Here is a 20,857-nt window from a genome sequence, read left to right on the forward strand (position 1 = left end):
CTGCTGGGTTGTCGTGTGACCCTCCAGAGCTGACAAGTCGTGGCGGGCGAAGCGTTCTGCCTGTGACCGTCAGTTGTACGGAATCGGTGCAGTTAGACGAGTCGACGTGGTCGTGTGGCGGAACGACAGAAAGGGACTGCGCTGTGACCCTGCTTTTTATGTTCCAGAATTAATGTTTTCTAACCGTCCGTGACATTTTTTTATCGCTTTTATCAAAGTTCCTATCTTCACAATGTGAATTTGCACCTGATTTCACATTCACACATTTTTAATTTTCGTGAGACTTATACTTCACGAACCGATGTTTCGGAGAAAAAAACTGACACAAATGATGTTGGTACGGCGTGGGTCTTCGAGTAATGTACGCAAATGTTGTGCGGTAAGTTTGTTGACACCGGAGCACTCTGTTCAGCAGATCTGAATTGGTAAACGTGAGAGCAGTTGGTGCCGCTCCCGAGCTGTACTCGGTGTCGTGGCTGCTGGGAGTGTGAGCTAGGTTCGCTCGAGTAAGGGTGTCGCGACTGATCACAATTGTTTTCGTACCGTCTCTACTGCACACGCCCAGCTTCGTCACTGTTGTGATTTGCATAAACTCGAAGGCTTATTTTGTGTGTTTCAGTGTTCGACCACTTGTAACGCTAGCTCACACCTTTGCTCTCTCTCAGCACTACTCAAATGTTTTTGGTTTCAACTAACCTCCTCTTTGGTTTAAATTGTGAAACACAGCACCAGGTACATATTTTTTCAGACTTGCCAAGATGCATTTCAAGAATTTATTCTCCTTGTTGAATGCAGATATTTACGTAAGTAGTTCTTGTGATGGTTTACACGTGTGTGTGTGTGTGTGTGTGTGTGTGTGTGTGTGTGTGTGTGTGTGTGTAACCTCAGAAAGGTGGCTACTCTTAAAGAGACATAGAACTACACATTTGCAAATATCACAAAAAAATACTTTTGTAAATACTAGTACTCGACAATGGGAGTAAATTCTCTAAATGTGTCATGCCGAGCTTTAAAAAATATGAAACCTCTGTAATGTTTCGTTATTTAAATAATGAATGATTTCCAAAAATAATTGTTTTGATGCATGAAGCTAAGTCAAATGTTCCTAGATCTCAGACAGTGGTCTATTCCAGTTACATCAGCAGCTGAACAATATAAAATTCAGATAATGGAAAATCCAGGATGGAGTAATGATAGTATTATGAAAAGGAATCCAGATCACTGAGTCACCATTTCGCCTCTTTTTGCAAATGGTGTGACGGATCGATAGCGACGATGCCCGGTGAGGCTTTTTGTGTGGTTCAGGCCGGAGGTGGTTGTGTGGTGTTTTTGGGGTGTCTATGCGACAATAAGAAGAGGTTGTAGCAGTGGTTTTTATTACTTATTGAAAAAGTGTTTGTTTAGAGTGTGAATGTTCTTTGCAAACTAAATGAAAAGGCTGATATCGTGTTACTGAAAATTAAAATTTTACTTAACATTATAGAAACATTACTTTTCTTAATGTGACTACTATTTATCTGACCCTTAGAAAATAGTGACTCCGGAGTTTAACTCGCCCCTTTTTATCGTAAACTAGCTGTACGTGGCTGTGTCTGAGGTCTGCTTAAATGGAAAAGAAACGAACGAGGAAGCGCACATTTTTGGAGTACATCCTAATCTCCTCCCCCCTCTCTCTCTCTCTCTCTCTCTCTCTCTCTCTCTCTCTCTCTCTCTCTCTCTCCATCCCCTCCTTCCTGTTTTCTCTGTCACCCCTCTTCCCATCTCCTCTTCACACTCCTCTCTCACCCCGAGTCTCGTTTATTGTTACTGCAAATTCAGATTCTGTAGTAGTATTCTAATCATAAAGCAATAAGCCATAAACGCAACTTTCCTCTTTGCTAACAATGTGAGAAACTGTGAATGTCCATTGAGTGCAAATCTCTGAAAGATTTTGACCAAATGCTGTCAAGTTTTAACACGACATTCTGTTAGAATGGATGTGAGTTAATATGCCTGTTGTTTTTTTTATACAGGATGTACATAAAGTATGGGGACACTTTAAATTATTTATTGCAGAAGAACCAATCATTGTACAGATATCATACATATGTCATTTTGAAGAGGAATCCTGAGTTTCTTTTTCATGTACACCGCCACACCGTAGTTTGGTAATTTCCCGATAGTCAGCGCTAGTCGCAAATGTGGCGAGTTCAAGTGCAGAGTGAGCTTTCTGTGTGTCGGAGTTCGACAAAAGCACCAGATCTCAGTTCGTGTGACTTTTGTACCACCTCTACCACGTGATGTAGCAGAGCTCCGGGAGAGAATACTGGAAGCTGCAGAGTGAAAATCTCATTCTGGAAATATCACCCAGGCTGTGGCTAAGCCATGTCTCCGCAATATCCTTTCTTTCAGGACTGCAAGTTCTGCAAGGTTCGCAGGAGCTTCTGTAAAGTTTGGATGGTAGGAGACGAGGTACTGGCAGAAGTAAAGTTGTGAGGACGGGGCGTGAGTCGTGCTCGAGTAGCTCAGTGGTAGAGTACTTGCCCGCAAAAGGCAATGGTCCCGACTTCGAGTCTCGGTCCGGCACACAGTTTTAATCTGCCAGGAAGTTTCATATGAGCACACACTCTGCTACAGAGTGAAAATCTCATTCTGGAATACGGGAAGTGACTGCCATAGTCAACGAAGAATTTCATTACCGTATTGACGTCTCACTCGTGGTTCGCATATCGAATGTTTAGGGGGGGGGGGGGGGGACTTTCAGAGTTTCTCTTCAAAATGCAATATGTATGACATCTGTACAATGTTTAGTTCTTGTGCAATAAATAATTGGAAGTGTTTCCAAACTTTATGTACACCCTGTATATGCGATTATAATTTTTTATAAATTTAATAGTAGGGAAACATAGTCATATATATATATATATATATATATATATATATATATATATATATATATATATATATATATATATATATATATATACACTCCTGGAAATTGAAATAAGAACACCGTGAATTCATTGTCCCAGGAAGGGGAAACTTTATTGACACATTCCTGGGGTCACATACATCACATGATCACACTGACAGAACCACAGGCACATAGACACAGGCAACAGAGCATGCACAATGTCGGCACTAGTACAGTGTATATCCACCTTTCGCAGCAATGCAGGCTGCTATTCTCCCATGGAGACGATCGTAGAGATGCTGGATGTAGTCCTGTGGAACGGCTTGCCATGCCATTTCCACCTGGCGCCTCAGTTGTACCAGCGTTCGTGCTGGACGTGCAGACCGCGTGAGACGACGCTTCATCCAGTCCCAAACATGCTCAATGGGCGACAGATGCGGAGATCTTGCTGGCCAGGGTAGTTGACTTACACCTTCCAGATCACGTTGGGTGGCACGGGATACATGCGGACGTGCATTGTCCTGTTGGAACAGCAAGTTCCCTTGTCGGTCTAGGAATGGTAGAACGATGGGTTCGATGACGGTTTGAATGTACCGTGCACTATTCAGTGTCCCCTCGACGATCACCAGTGGTGTACGGCCAGTGTAGGAGATCGCTCCCCACACCATGATGCCGGGTGTTGGCCCTGTGTGCCTCGGTCGTATGCAGTCCTGATTGTGGCGCTCACCTGCAAGGCGCCAGACACGCATACGACCATCATTGGCACCAAGGCAGAAGCGACTCTCATCGCTGAAGACGACACGTCTCCATTCGTCCCTCCATTCACGCCTGTCGCGACACCACTGGAGGCGGGCTGCACGATGTTGGGGCGTGAGCGGAAGACGGCCTAACGGTGTGCGGGACCGTAGCCCAGCTTCATGGAGACGGTTGCGAATGGTCCTCGTCGATACCCCAGGAGCAACAGTGTCCCTAATTTGCTGGGAAGTGGCGGTGCGGTCCCCTACGGCACTGCGTAGGATCCTACGGTCTTGGCGTGCATCCGTGCGTCGCTGCGGTCCGGTCCCAGGTCGACGGGCACGTGCACCTTCCGCCGACCACTGGTGACAACATCGATGTACTGTGGAGACCTCACGCCCCACGTGTTGAGCAATTCGGCGGTACGTCCACCCGGCCTTCCGCATGCCCACTATACGCCCTCGCTCAAAGTCCGTCAACTGCACATACGGTTCACGTCCACGCTGTCGCGGCATGCTACCAGTGTTAAAGACTGCGATGGAGCTCCGTATGCCACGGCAAACTGGCTGACACTGACGGCGGCGGTGCACAAATGCTGCGCAGCTAGCGCCATTCGACGGCCAACACCGCGGTTCCTGGTGTGTCCGCTGTGCCGTGCGTGTGATCATTGCTTGTACAGCCCTCTCGCAGTGTCCGAAGCAAGTATGGTGGGTCTGACACACCGGTGTCAATGTGTTCTTTTTTCCATTTCCAGGAGTGTATATATAGACAAACACACACACACACACACACACACACACACACACACACACACACACACACACACACACACACACACACACACAGTTGTGTCAAAATTTCAATGTATTCAGTCAAGAACTTTCAGAGGTACACAATTTTGAACAAACAAATAGTTACATTTTTATTTGTATAGATTTGTAATTTTTGAACATCACAGTCACCATATTTTCACAAAGCTGAAGGCAAAACATTGTGACTTGAAGATTCTCTTCTGCTCAGTTTCGTTGTCACCGATACCTGCAACTTAATCCCTTGTTATTCAATATTTACGCTAGAACTGGAAGTCACGCACAGTAGGTAGGTGCAGTGTAGTGCCCTCCGGGAATATTTAATGCTGGCTTCTGATTGAGAAAAATGTTTTACTATTTATAGACAATTGTGTTGAAAAGGGACCTAATTTGTTGGAACTGGATCGTGTGCAGGCTCAAACTGGCATTGTGTGTGCGTGCATGTATGGATGCTTTCACACTCCAGCAGTACTCCACAAAATGATAAACTTCTCACCTTTTACCACAAGTTCTTCATTTGAAATTCTTACTGTTGCCTAAGAACATTAACTTTTTTTTTTTTTTTTTTTTTTTTTTTTTTTTTTGTACACAAACTTAACACTTACCCTTTAAATAAACTTCTAGGTTTAAAATTTCTGTGCACGAGAGATGTAGTCAAAAAATAACTCTTTCCACAGAGTTTATACGCCGTTTCTCGCAGTCGGGTTTCTTTTTTATTGCTGCTGAAGGTTAAGTGGGAACTGCTATATAAATCAGTTTTCTATTTAACATTTTCGTAATGACACAAACAGACACGTGCTAGCTGCACAGATAATTGTCAGTTACCCAACACAGTTGAGGTAATGCAATGACCCTCGTGGGAACATTTTTAAAAAAGAAAACAACTTTCACTACCACTCAGACTGTTTAGAGACAAGCAAATTTCTTAATGCTGCACAGGAAGCAGTAACAGCAAAAACGATAACGATACTTCAGCAGAGGTAGCACAAATTAACGGACTACCTGTTATGCGAGGTGGACTGGACTAATCGTCTGTTTAACGACAGAACAGCTAGTTTGCCGGAGCGCAGTTATTCTCGATTCTACCCATTTGGACAAGTGTCAAAGGAAAACCGTGGGAAACATTGAAAGAGATTTACCTTGTCCTCTTCAGTTACTAATTTTAGTGAGTAAATGAAATCTTTTGAACATTTCCTAATGCCACAAACAAATGGGTGCCCACCGCACAGCTGATCGGCAGTTACCTGACACAGTTCATCTGTTAGAATGGCCTGAGCCAACTCATTCAGTGTTACTCTGAACTCAAACGGGAAGATTACAAACACTCGGCCACCGATCGCGTTTCCGTTGGCCCACTGCACCAAAAATGGCTCTGAGCACTATGGGACTTAACATCTGAGGTCGTCATCTACCGTGTCTTCTTTCGCCGTCGGCGTTGTCGTGGTTACCGTGAGACACCGTTATACCATGAGGAGAGGCGCGTCGATCTTAGAGCATGATATATGATGACCTTAAGCCACTGACAACACACAACGGTCACGGTAGCACCTGATTCCAGAATAGCTGCAGCACGTAAGATCTACGAACTATCCCCTGTTGACCAGGTCCCCAAAACTTAACTCGTAACGAGATCCCTTCAAAGCAAATTGTCATAACGATCGTCTATAAAGGCTTCGTACAACGAGAAGAAATGTTACAGTTTATGGAATAATAACAGGTACTACCAAACTGTCTTGTCTCTTCTGCTTTATTTAACATAACTTTGTTCACAGTTTCATTTCACATTCACCACTCATTCACCGAAACCCTTTGATGAACAGTTTTGGTTACTTGACACCAACAGTCAATGATAATGATACAGCTTTTCTCGTTTTTTTGTAAATTGAAGCCCGTTCTCCGTGATATAATAAAAAAAAAAACAGTCTCAATATCGCGTCCCTCGTGAGATGCGAATATACTTATTCCGGAATTTACCGCCCTGTAGGTGTACTCAATTTAATGACCACACTTCACTGTCCGCTATTTTACGTAACTGAATGTCCATTTTTTAGTCTGATTATACACTGTAGCTATTTAAAATTCGCCCCTATATTTTCCACAACGCACAATTAGCACATCGTTACTTGTTTTCTTTTTTTTCTTCTAAGAGTAAACGGAAAAAAAAGACGCCGTATCATCGGCTTAGTCGATATAAAGCAAAACACCTTAATATGCCCAATTTTACCTCTTCTTATAGGATCGGCTACCTTACTCATTAATTTATTACATATTTTTTCCAATAACGCTAAACAGGTATCGCCGTTATTTTTTTTAATTGTATTCAAAAGCATGTTACTACTATTATGACCGACCAAATCGTAACAAATCGCGCGGCGTGCGTTTTTAACGATAACTTTACACTATTCAAGTTCTGTTATAGCTGTCTTGACTCGTAATGTTACACGGCCCCCCAGACTGTGATGTCTTGAAGAGGGTTCCAGACAGAACAGGCTTATTTTTTTTTTTTTTTTTTTTTTTTTTTTTTTTTTTTTTTTTTTTTTTTTGTGTACTGTGACAGGAGAGGGTATTTGTTTCGGCGAATACACTCACTCTCAGATTCACTCAACAAGTCAGTACATACATTCTACAATATTTAAGTTGAGTTAATGGGCCTAGACAAAATGCCCTTAACTAAATTCCACATTTGTTTATAGGTTGTCTTAGAAACACTTCGCACTAATCACTTCATATTCACACCACACTTTTTTTTTTTCTTGGATGAAGCCCTCAGTTCTTCAACCGACTGTGCAAGGCAGGGATCACAGCCGGGTTCGACGATTGGCATCCCAGGCCAAAACCCTTATTAGGCCACTTGTTTAACCAGAAAGGATTTGGTCCTTTTCTTTTCCTCTTAATTCCACTTTTAAATCATCCATCCTCGCTGTTCGGTGAGAGGATAAATCGTATTTCAGCGTTGTCATTGTTGTTGATACCAAGAAGGTATCTCATGGAAATCGTCGGTACATTCTTCAATTTTCTTTGTAAGTTAGTATAAGTACGTATTTATCCATTGGTGCTTTTATTTAGTCCACTGAGTGTAGTCTTGGTATCATTCAGTGTTTCTTGAATCTATATTTTGCTCTTTATTGATAATACTTCTTCAGGTCTATGTGAGGGAACAAGCCTTTAATTACATCAGTATCACAATCTGCCAGGAGGTAGCTCCCTTCATGAGGTATTTTCATTATTTTATATGGACCTGTATATAAATATTGCCATTTCTTATTCAGTCTTTTCCTGGTTGATGCTTTTGGGTGATTTCTCAATAAAATTTCTTCCCCTACATCATATGTGACTACTTTCTTCACATTTTTATCAAAACGGGTCTTTCTCAATTGTGCTTGATGCTTCAGGTTTTCGTAGACCTTCTTCACCATATCTTCTTTCTTGGTAATCTTTTGTTCTATCGCAGGTAATTTCTTCATCCATTCTGGCACAATACTTTCACCAAATACTATTTGGTTAGGTGAATAACCTGTCGATAAGTGTGGCAAGTCATTATACACTTTCTCAAATTCATAAATCCAATCGATCCATTTATAATGTTGTTTGGGTATGTACGTCCGTAAAAATCGGTTCAACTCTCGGAAGATTCTTTCAACCGGATTTCCACAAGGGTAAAATCTTGAGATGTAAATGTGCTGGATTCCTTGTTCTTTCATAGTGTCTCTCCATACTTTGCTTGTATAATAAGCAGCGTTGTCTGTCAAGATCATTATAGGTTTGCCAAGCTCAGTTATATAGTTGTTGATAAATTTGCGTAACATGGGTCGAACGTGGAGATTTTTCAAAGGATATAATTTCACATATTTTGAAAAGAGATCATAGAAAGCCAATACATATTTGAACCGTCCACGTGTCACGGGACATGGCCCACAGACATCACATGACACCAACATTAAAGGTTGTTGTGGGATGATAGGATGTAATTCTATCTTCCGACAATAGTTTATGGGTTTCGCCTTCTGACATATTTTGCACTTCTTAATAATATTTGTAGCTATACGTCCCAAATTTGGATGATAGCAGTATTGTGCTATTTTGGCTGTACATTTAGCGGAACCAAAATGACCCCAATTCAAGTGAGTGTACCATACTATTGATTCTAAATATTTATTTGGAACACAAACTTTCCAAACATCTTCTTCATCCTTCCTCCGATACAATATTCCGGATTTTAATTGATACTGTTCTTGAGAGTGACTTAGCGTTTTGCTTTCAACAGCATGCCTAATGGCTTTCCACAACTTATCATCTTCTTGCAGTTGTGGAAGACTTCGAGATAGCTGTGAAATCTGCCTCTCACAATATTGTCTTGATAAATTCATGACTTTAAAGTCAATAGTCCGTTCTTCACACTCGTCATTCTTTCATTTCGGTAGTCTTGAAAGAGCATCGGCTATGATGTTGTCTTTCCCTCTGATGTATTTGAGCGTAATATCATATTCTTGCAGTAGCAAGGCCCACCGGGTTAAACGTGAATGGAACATCCTTCCTGTTAAAATAAAAGATAAAGCTTTGTGGTCGCAGAATACAATGATCTTCTTTCCATATACAAAATAGCGAAACTTCCTAAGGGACCAGACCACGGCCAGTACTTCCAATTCAGTAGTACAATATGCACGTTCACAGCTAGAGAGTGTTCTGCTGGCAAACCCAATTATTTTGATGGTATTGATATCTTCTGGATTGTCCATCTGGAAAAGAGTGGCACCCAATCCTGTTTCAGAAGCATCCGCAGCAATATAAAAATCTTGATCAAGTCTCGGATGATGTAACAGTGGAGCATTAGTCAAAGCATTGCGGATGTTATCAAAAGCTTGCGTGCATTCGGAATTCCACTCCCACATGACATTTTTTCTTAACAGCCGTAACAAACAGTCTTGGCTTCCTAACTGATTGGGTAAGAATCGTCGAAAAAATGAAACTAAGCCGATAAATGACTTTAATTCCGTTCTATTCTTTGGATAAGCACATCTGTTAATCGCATCCATCTTTTTAGGATTTGGTTTTATCCCTTCAGGAGTGATTATATGTCCAAGAAATTTCAATTGGTTATGAGCAAACTTGGATTTTCTCAAATTTACAGTAACTCCGTATTCCAAAAATTTCGCAAAAACTCTTCTTAATAAGTCCAAATGTTCCTCCCAGGTTTCAGAAGCAATTAGCAAATCATCCACATATAAAGTAACGTCATTCAAAAGGTCTCTGCCCAGTACAGTATCTAAGGCCGATATGAAAACACCACCGCTTATTTTCAACCCAAATGGCATGACAGTAAACTGGTAACTTCGGCCCAGAAAAACGAATGCAGTATATTTTCTAGATTCTTTAGATATTCTAGTTTGCCAATATGAACTACGCATATCCAAAGAAGTTAAGAAGCGGGCACCATAAAACTTTTGTACTAACTCTTCTAGGTTCTCCGGTCGCGTTTGTACAGGTATAATGATCTTATTGATCTCTCTGGCATCCAACACCAATCTGATGTCACCATTGGGTTTAATTACCGCCACAAGAGGGTTACAATATTCAGAATCTGAGGGCTCAATAATACCCCATTCTAACATTTTATTGATTTCCTTTCTGACTACTTCTTTCTTTGCCCATGGGATAGAATAGGAAGTACGACAAAAGGGTTTATGTGCATACGTCTTTATATGGTATTCAAAGTCTTTTATTATACCCGGACGTTTACTAAAAATTGACTGATATGCTTCCAACAAGTAGTACAGTTCATCCCTTTGGATAACAGATAAATATTCTGATTCTAACACCTTTTCCTGCAATGATATTTTATCCATCATTTCTTCAGAACATTCAATAAGGCATATATCATACACATTTTCATCATCAATACTGACATATTTTACCACTAGATTCATACACAATTGATTTGGAATTACTCGGCCCTTTCTCAGGGTGGTTGTCAAAACGTTACCATTGGAATTAAATATACATTCACCTTTCTCTAAATTAATTATTGCACCGGTCTCACATAAAAAATCCAAACCCCAGATACATGGTACTGTCATTTTAGGAACAACCAGGAATGTACTTTCTATTTGAGCCCCCTGTATTGTAACGTCAACACGTACCTGTTTCACAACTTTTTGCATTTTTGCGCTGAACGCGCCAGACACGGTACATCCTGTGATAGGAAAAGTGGGCATTTTTACCCCTCGGCTTATCTGTTTTAAACAGTCCAACGTCATGACACTAATAGTTGCTCCAGTATCAATTAATATTTCAACATCAACATTATTTATACTTGTTGGAATTATTGCCTGTAAAATTTGTCCGCATTTATTAGAAACTTCAGGTTTTTCTTTAATTAACTCATTCCTTATATCCTGATCATTATTGTACCTTAATACTCTCACTTCAAATTGATGCCTGCCTTCCTTCTCCTTTCCAGTCATCCTAGGAAGGCATTTGGTGACTGGTATTAGTTTAATCTATCTCGTTGAGTCATCGGTGGGGGTTCATGAACTTCCACAATCCGTACAGTATGATCCGAGTTATGGTATTCACCCCGTCGCACATTGGAGGCTCCTTCGCCCATTGGTATAACTCCTTGTGCTGGATGAGGACTCGAGGCATTTGTTCCATCCTGCCGATGAACATTATGCTTCGAATTATCTTCCCAAGGTCGAATGCAATTGGGTTCATCACTTGGGTACCTGTTACTCTTATTAATATCACTACTATGCACATTCGCGTCACCATATCGAGGTTTACCTCTAGCACAGTAAGTATCTCTTCTATATTTATTATAATCATTGTTTTTATTGCAACCATAGGATGAAGATTGTCCACGTTCCTGTGATGCGGGTTTGACCTGGTTTTCGGTATTATTATTATCATACGTTAAATTATTATTATAATTACTCGTATTACTATGAGTGTGAGTCGACATTTGATTACTACTCATTTGTCTTGCGTCTTCCATAATCATATCTACAGAGTCAATCACCGACAAGAATTGTTCTACATCGTGGTCAGGAACATTTATTAACTTTTCACGTATATTTATGGGCAACCTTCCCTTCAAAATTCTGATCACTTCCTTGTGAGAAATTGGATCACTCCAATAACGTGTCTTATTTATGTACTTTTCAAAATATTGCCTTAAAGTACTCCTTTTACTGTTAAAATACTCAGGTTGGTAAACCTCTTTTCTTAATTTCTCTTGTTTACTCGACGACCAGTATTTAGCCAAAAAATGTTGTTCAAACTCAGCGCAAGTATGGCAACTTTCACTTACTTCGGCGGCCCATAATGCGGCTTCTCCGGTGATTTTGGATACTATAAATTGAAGTCGGTCGTGTTCTGACCAGCTACGTGGAAATATTCTTTTGAAATTATTGATAAAGATTTTCGGATGCAGGTTGTTCTTTTCAGTGGAGAATGTTGGGAATTGTCTACTTTTAAAAATGCTGTTCTCCACCTTTAAAGAAGACAAATATCCTCGCTGACCAAAAGAATCATCATCTTTACCAACCGAATCATCAACTTCCCAATGCAAATTTGCACCACAATTGTACTTCGTATTATCACATGTTCGGTTGTTTTTCGACCTATTCTCCGAACGTTCGTCCTCTGTCAACAAATTTTGTGATGACTTTCGTTCTAACTCCGCCAATTTATGATTGGTTTCCTTTTGCCATTTAGGTAACTCATCAACTATTTTGTCTTTTATTTTCTGAAATTCGCTAGTGAAGAGCTTAATTAATTCATCATTTCTACTTAGGTGATCATTGATATTTTCATTTGGCTGGGATCCAATAGTAGTCTTAACCTTGTCTACAATTTCATTTCCTTTTATTTCTATCCATTCAGATAGATCTTCGTCAAGTCTTTTAGTTTGATCTACTAAATACTTGTCAATCCCCTTACGAGCATCAGACTCAAATTCGACTATTTGTTTCGAAAGCTCTTCTATCTGTGCGCTAGCATTGAAACAGCTGCTTTCACACTTAACCATCCTATTGGACAGGCCATCATAACTCTTCGAAACTACCTCATATTTCTTTTCTACGTCATGAAGTTTTCCCATTAAATTATTATATTGCCTTTCTAAGGTGTTAGAAAACTCTACATCTAGTTCTCCAAATTTCGCATTTAATTGAGTCTCCCAGTCCGTCTTTAATTCTTTCTTAGTATTTTCTAGTTTATAATCAAAGGTGTTCAGTTTGCTTTCCAAAGAATCCATTTTAACTTCTAATGAACCAAATTTGGCCTCAAATTTTTCATTTAACTTTTGATTGTCCTCTTTTAATTGCTTATTATCTCTTTCTAGTGAACCAAATCTTCCATTCATTACACCCATTTGAGTATTTATTGATACCAGCATATCAAATATTTTTTGATTAATATTTCCATTTTGAGGATCAACTTGCTGATCTACTTCCGAAACCTCAAGATCTTTATGTTCTCCCACGCTGCTTACCTTACTTATCATTGTATTTGAATCTCCTAACGGCTCTAAATCAATAACTGTATTATTATCTGTACATGTCTCCTGTCCCACATTGAGCTCATGGGATGCATCATCCCTATCCTCTTCACTTTCCTCTCTCTCTCTACTCATTACTCTACTCAACTGCACATTATCATGTATTCTTTTCGTTCGTTTTGACATGATTATTCTCTACCAAGACATACACTTATTTTCACTATGTATTTATATATATTTATCTACCGAAATCACAAGTCTCAACTTCCTTTTTTTTTATAATTATACAGTTATTTTAATCATACCTGGTAGTATCGCTCACTTTTAGCGATTATTGAAGAATACCTCTTTCATTGGACAGACTCACTGGCTGCTACAATATTTTCCAACTCTAGGGTTCGTGAATCCGGATGACACTCGACTCGATGCAGCAATCCTCCTCGATCGAGCCGCACGTTGTGGCGCCACTTCTACCGTGTCTTCTTTCGCCGTCGGCGTTGTCGTGGTTACCGTGAGACACCGTTATACCATGAGGAGAGGCGCGTCGATCTTAGAGCATGATATATGATGACCTTAAGCCACTGACAACACACAACGGTCACGGTAGCACCTGATTCCAGAATAGCTGCAGCACTTAAGATCTACGAACTATCCCCTGTTGACCAGGTCCCCAAAACTTAACTCGTAACGAGATCCCTTCAAAGCAAATTGTCATAACGATCGTCTATAAAGGCTTCGTACAACGAGAAGAAATGTTACAGTTTATGGAATAATAACAGGTACTACCAAACTGTCTTGTCTCTTCTGCTTTATTTAACATAACTTTGTTCACAGTTTCATTTCACATTCACCACTCATTCACCGAAACCCTTTGATGAACAGTTTTGGTTACTTGACACCAACAGTCAATGATAATGATACAGCTTTTCTCGTTTTTTTGTAAATTGAAGCCCGTTCTCCGTGATATAATAAAAAAAAAACAGTCTCAATATCGCGTCCCTCGTGAGATGCGAATATACTTATTCCGGAATTTACCGCCCTGTAGGTGTACTCAATTTAATGACCACACTTCACTGTCCGCTATTTTACGTAACTGAATGTCCATTTTTTAGTCTGATTATACACTGTAGCTATTTAAAATTCGCCCCTATATTTTCCACAACGCACAATTAGCACATCGTTACTTGTTTTCTTTTTTTTCTTCTAAGAGTAAACGGAAAAAAAAGACGCCGTATCATCGGCTTAGTCGATATAAAGCAAAACACCTTAATATGCCCAATTTTACCTCTTCTTATAGGATCGGCTACCTTACTCATTAATTTATTACATATTTTTTCCAATAACGCTAAACAGGTATCGCCGTTATTTTTTTTAATTGTATTCAAAAGCATGTTACTACTATTATGACCGACCAAATCGTAACAAATCGCGCGGCGTGCGTTTTTAACGATAACTTTACACTATTCAAGTTCTGTTATAGCTGTCTTGACTCGTAATGTTACAGTCAGTCCCCTAAAACTTAGAACTACTTAAACCTAACTAATCTAAGGACATCACACACATCCATGCCCGAGGCAGGATTCGATCCTGCGACCGTAGCGGTAGCGCGGTTCCAGTCTACCGTATCTCCGTATCTTCCTTCATCGTCGGCGTTGTCGTTGTTGCTGTGAGGCACCGTTATACCGAGTGGAAAGGCGCGTCGATCTTAGAGCGTGAGATATAGTAATGTAGTGGTTAATAAAAAAAAAAATAAATGGAAAGAAGAGAGACCGTGGAAAAGGGAAAGAATGAAAAGCTAATCGGACTTCGTATTACAGAAAATCTATTGTTGGGGTGGTCCTTGTGGCGTTTTTGAGCAAAAGTTAAACCAATTTCCACTACAAAATTTTTTGAAAAAGAACAGAGAATAACAGAATGTAACTGACAGGGGGAAGTGGCGTAGATAAATCATCCTTTACCAGGTTAACTTGTCTTCTTTCGGGCGGCGTCCAGGTCTTCAAAAATCTCCTTCATTTCTGTGTGAAAAGTCGGCTCCGAAATCTTGCAATAAGTTTCATTGTCCAGGAATTTCTAATTTATACAAAACCGTCTTGATCTTAAATACAATTTATTTTAGTTGCTTCTCTCCATCCTCTGAATTTCATAATAACTTCCACAATGTCTACACATTACAATCAGACTAGCTATTAAGTTTTTTACGTCAGCATCAGATCACGTCTGCCTTCAGCTTCGGCTAACAAGAGACAATTGAAAACGGAATAAAAAAACAAAATAGAGTTAACAATTTTCGTATTTTCTCTCTGCCGTCGAGCGCTCATACCGCTGCGACGGGATATTTTTATCTGAGGGAACGAATGTAGCGCGGCGAAATTCAAAGTCCCGCTACATCGCCCCCTCGACTGTCACGCTAAAACATTTAGCGTGGCAGGCTAGCATACAATAGAATAGATACACCTAAATGTCAATTATACATATTTTCTTAGGAAAGGCCACGTGCATTCATAGGGGATTATCTTACTTTCTAAATCTATGTACTACATACAATTATTACAGTTTTGATCCTTGTTACACAATTAATATATATTTACATACAGTTTGTTTGAACAAGCTGCTCGCTAGCGCAGTTAATGTCGTGCGCTTGCAGCGTTGGTTTCACAATGCATCTCTGGCAGCACGTAGTCTTTGCGCATGCACAGTAGCATCACTGAATTTCGCGTGCGGCAGTTTCAAAATCGCTGTGTTATGTCAGTCTTGAACAATATTCACTCTCACATAGTGTTCATTACAAGTTGTTATTCCAGCATAATTGGCGTGTTAAGTCCGGTGACACCATAAGATTGAGCGTGTGCGTGATCTGAAGCAACGTCCATGTCTTCTGTTACGACACAACACTCCAGGTCCTTGTGCGTTTTCATGACTATTGTTCCCGGGGCATATATGGTCGATGTAGTTTTTAGTCTCCACATCGCCTACGACAGGTGCTGAGTTTATTGTCTCTAAAGCATCTGAAGGCCGGCCAGGAACAACGGCGTCGATGTTCGCAAAGGTAGGTGTTTCACCACGTTGTTTACACTTGCCAACAAACGTTCATTTGCAGTGTGAAAATCCGCATTATCGTCGAAGTAAATTGCAGTTTATATCGATTTACAAACAGTTATTTGGTTTATGCACCATAAGTTTCACAAATAACACAAAATTCGTCGTTTATAACGTTCACTGTTTAACACAGTTTGCAACACTTTCTTTTTTTTTTTTTGCCATATTTATATTTTAACAAAGTTCACTTTGTCCAAGCATGTTTACATCGTTAATTCTGAAAGCTTACATTTCGTGGTCACATTTCAAAATATGTTGACAATATGCAAAGTTTTTATACATATACAAATACATATAAATTTACAAGAATATGCATGTGAAATATCTATACTAAAAAAATTATACTAAGTCCCATTGGCTTTCTTTTATTGGGGTATTAATTTTTTATTCAGGTTTGGGTGTGCCAAGGGATATAAGACTTAATATTTAAAAGCACGGGCTTTCCTTCATTTATTATTATTTATCCATATCTTGGCTTGTAATGCCATTCTCAATTTTCTTCATTTCTTTTAATTCATACCTGAAAGTTTACTGTCACACAATATATTCTTACATTCCATAAACAAACAATACCCAGCTGCAGGAGGTGGTAGGATAATGGAGAAAGAAAGAAAGATAGACTGGAAGAAACTATTCACTACCTATAAACTACCAAATCCTACAGCTAATACATAAAAAGAGAACACAATACATTATAACGTTTGCATCGCCTTGAGCGTGTGCGAAAGGAGGTGCTTACAATTTACCAAATCATGGGTAAATGTAAGTGTCCTTACGTCAAGTCTGTGTAGTGTAACGTCATGACAGATTCTCTGTTTGTGTTCTGACTGTTCATATGACTAAGTGTATTATACCTTAACAAATCCTTGCATGAGTAAATCACATATCTGCTCAGTACTTCCTCGATATCTCCACTTCTTGTGGATACCGTCTATACAAATGGAAAATATATCTCACAGAGATTGTCTCTCTCATAATGTGTATTATATAATAACATACCAAATTTCCTCTCAAGAGTTCAACCATGAACTTTCTTCTACTTTAGTGAAGGTTAAACATCATGTATGTGGTATATATATATCATTTCTTTGTATAAAACATAAATAAAGAACATAGTATTATAATTGACAGTAAAATGTCTCTTTCTCAGTGTCCGTTGCTCGATGTCGGCTGCACGGGTGGCCACTGCTCCTTTTTACTTACCTTGCATTGCCTGAAAAGGTGGAGGTGTTGTACGAATCGCAAAACGGCCTTAATAACTCTATCTTTTGCTTCCTCAGGGTTTTCTGTCTTGTGTAAAAAAAATTTTTTTTTTCTATACAAATGTATTCACATGAGGGCTGTGTAAAAACTATATTTCAACTTAAGTTCCTTAAAATATCATTCTCCTGTCTGAACACGAACTATAAATGTTTTCTTCCACACTATGGCTTAACAAAACTTAACGGAAGCTTACTGAGTTACACTTCTGAAATAAATTAAGGCTAACGTGTTTCCAAGTTACATTCTTATTACACTTCTTTCCACAGCTGTAATCATCATTATGTTCACTCTGCTTTTCTTGCATTCGTTCATTTTCGAGGGCACTGTAAAGAGATTCACCTTTAACGCCTTGTACTCACGTGTTTTAACTAATCACAAATGTTTTCTCTCAAACTGAAATTCTTATGTAATCTTAAAGATGTAGACTGTTTACTCACTTATCTATGTAGCACAATATTACCAAACATTCTCACTCATTCCTTACTCACATATTCATCATAATATATATATCCTTGTACATTAAACATATTCCTCATCAAACATTAATTTATCACATACGTGGGGCCATTTGGGACTTCCATTCTCTTAAAACTCCAATATCATCTTCCTCAAATAATCTCTTGTCTCCATCAACTACTTCGTAGTAACTTACCTTCTTATATTAACTTAAATATTAACTCATTCATACTGATCACTCATTCTTACGTCCTCATTCATTCTGCTACATACCTATGTCATTACTGATCTCAATAGCTATTATTTCCTCTCATTGTAGTGCCTTGAAATAACTAACTAGTTGTTGATTCACCTTATAATTTACAATTAACAACCAATGTAACCTGCGTAGGTCTCATTCCTATATGAATATCTTTTCTCATTTAGTAAGTGTACTCACCTGGGTTTACCTTCTCTTCATAATTATGTGTACAAGTGTAACTGCAGTATATAATTTCCATAAATGAATGTTTGTGTTCTTAGGCTGTATAACTTAATGTTCGTGTATTCAATACAAATATTTATGATCTCGTTTTCACAGCAACTTGCTCATGTTCAACTTAGTTATCATTATATTATGTTGTTTTAGTGCACAAAGGGTTTCAAATGTCTGTGTGGATGCAGCCCCCTCGGCTTGTGAGATAGTGGGTATTCTAGGGAGTAACAACCTGGGTGAGGTATGCTTGCTATTCTGAAAGGACCTGAATATAATAGCTGCCATTTTCTGTTCAGTTGTTTTAACTTTGTAGACTTGGGATGTGAACGCAAAAGAAAAAGGTCATCAACCTGATAGGTTTGTGTATTTGTAACATATTTGTCATACTTCTCTTTCCTGATCTTGGCTTTATTGCACAACGTAGTGTATGCCTGTCTTACTTTCTCTTCCAAAGGTGTGTGTGTTGTGGATGCGGTTAGCTTTGGAATGGGCATAGCCCACTTGTTCTGTTCAGGTTTGTTTAATAATAATTCCTGTGGTGGGTATCCTGTCGAGGCATGAGGCAAGTTATTTACTATCTGCTCAAAGGGTGCTAAAAATTCGATCCACTTTGTGTGTTTGTGAGGTGACTGTATTCTCATGAATTGACCAAACTCTCTAAAAATCCTTTCTACGGGGTTCCCTTCTGGGTGAAATGCTGATGTAAGAATATGTTTGATGTTGTGTGTGGCAACAAAAGATTTCAATTTTCTTCCCGTAAAATAGGGTGCGTTATCCGTGATAATGCTGTGGGGTTTGCCAAACCTTGTAAAGTAACTGTTAGTCAAACGTCTAGTAATAGCAGATGCGTTGACAGTGCGGATAGCAAACAATTTTAAGTATTTTGAGAAGACATCAAATACAGCAACGATGTATTTCACACCTCCACGAGCTCTGGGATAAGGTCCGGCGATATCCAACGATACTATCTCCAAAGGTCGGGTTGGTACAATAGGATGTAATTCATTCAAAGATGATCGGTTGGAAAATTTTGCTTTTTGGCAGATGATACATTTACGAACAATTTGCAACACTCTCCGACGCAGATTGGGAAAATAACAGTACTGTACTATTTTATCAGTGCATTTGGTGACTCCGTAGTGTCCCCAAGTTTTGTGTGTGAACAGAATAAAATCGTCAACATGCGCGTCGGGTAGACAAACACACCAATGGTGCGAGTCCGGGGTACGCCTATGAAAAAGTACATTTTTGTGTATTGTGTAATATTTTTGTAAATGTGAAGAAGGATCTGTACGTAATTTCTTTTTGATATTTGACCACCTGGGGTCGCTGTCCTGAAGTGAAGCAAAGTTCTTGCACATATTGCGGTAGTATGGGGCGTATGTACCATCATACATAAGTAAGATGTTAAAGTCTGATGTTTGCTCGGAAAGTTCCGAAAAATCCTGTATGCCTTGGGGCAAACGGGACAGGGCATCGGCTACTACGTTTGATTTACCTTTAATGTAAATAATTTCGAAGCTGTATTCTTGGAGTGAAAGGCACCACCGGGTGAGCCGTGAATGAAGCAATTTGCATGATAGCAAGAAAGAAAGGGCTTGGTGGTCTGTGTATATGCGAGTATGTTTACCCCAAAGAAAGTAGCGAAACTTACGGAATGCCCAAATAATGGCAAGAGCCTCCCGTTCCGTCACCGAGTACGACCTCTCGCACTCAGTGAACGTGCGGCTCGCAAAACTTATCGGTTTGATGACAGATTGTCTTGATTCGGATTGAATTTGAAATAGAAAAGCTCCAAGGCCGTATGATGACGAATCCGTGGCTAGGCAAAAATCTGACGTCATGTCAGGGTGGCAGAGGAGGGGTGCGTTCACCAATGCATCTTTAATAGCCTGAAAATCAGCTTGGCAAAACTCTGTCCATCTCCAAATTGCGTTCTTTTTCAGTAAAGTTAGCAGGTGAGAGCTGTTCAGAAGCTGTTTTGAAACAAACTTCCGAAAGAAAGAAGATAAACCTAAGAATGCTTTCAACTGTTTGCGGTTTTGTGGAGGAGGGAAATTACGAATAGCATCAATCTTCTTAGAATCGGGACGAATACCTTCCGGCGAGACAATATGGCCCAAAAACTTGATTTCACGCCTTCCTACTTTGGACTTAGAAAGATTTACTGTGACTCCAGCTTGTGAAAATTTAAATAAAATTTGCTGTAACAGATCAGTATGTTCCTCCCACGTATTTGTTGCCACGACAATATCATCGACGTACGCCGTGACGCGTGACAACAAACACGGGCCGAGAACGGCGTCAAGCGCCTCGATGAACACGCCCGCGCTTACGCGCAAACCAAAAGGCAACACACAAAACTGATAACTGCGTCCTTCACAAAGGAAAGCAGTGTATTTACGACTGTCATTGTGAAGGGACACCTGCCAGTACGATGAGCGGAGGTCAATATTAGTTAGGTATTGTACATTATAAAATTTTAGCAACTGTTCATCCAAGTTGACGGGTCTTGTGTTAACGGGTATAATAATTTTGTTGATTTCACGTGCGTCTAGCACCAATCTGACATTTCCATCTTGCTTGCCTACCGCCAGGATAGGACTGCAATAAGGGGAATGTGATTTTTCTAT

The 20,857-nt window shown here is 39.7% G+C and overlaps 1 protein-coding gene across 1 annotated transcript in view; it reads left to right on the plus strand.

The window, feature by feature from the left end:
- The window catches only part of LOC126232157 (zinc finger protein with KRAB and SCAN domains 3-like), a 394,238-nt gene that overhangs the window by 84,239 nt on the left and 289,142 nt on the right, over positions 1–20,857 (plus strand). The window lies entirely within an intron of this gene.

The sequence above is a fragment of the Schistocerca nitens genome, unplaced genomic scaffold, assembly GCF_023898315.1.
Source record: "Schistocerca nitens isolate TAMUIC-IGC-003100 unplaced genomic scaffold, iqSchNite1.1 HiC_scaffold_465, whole genome shotgun sequence".
NCBI classification, from domain to species: Eukaryota; Metazoa; Arthropoda; class Insecta; order Orthoptera; family Acrididae; genus Schistocerca; species Schistocerca nitens.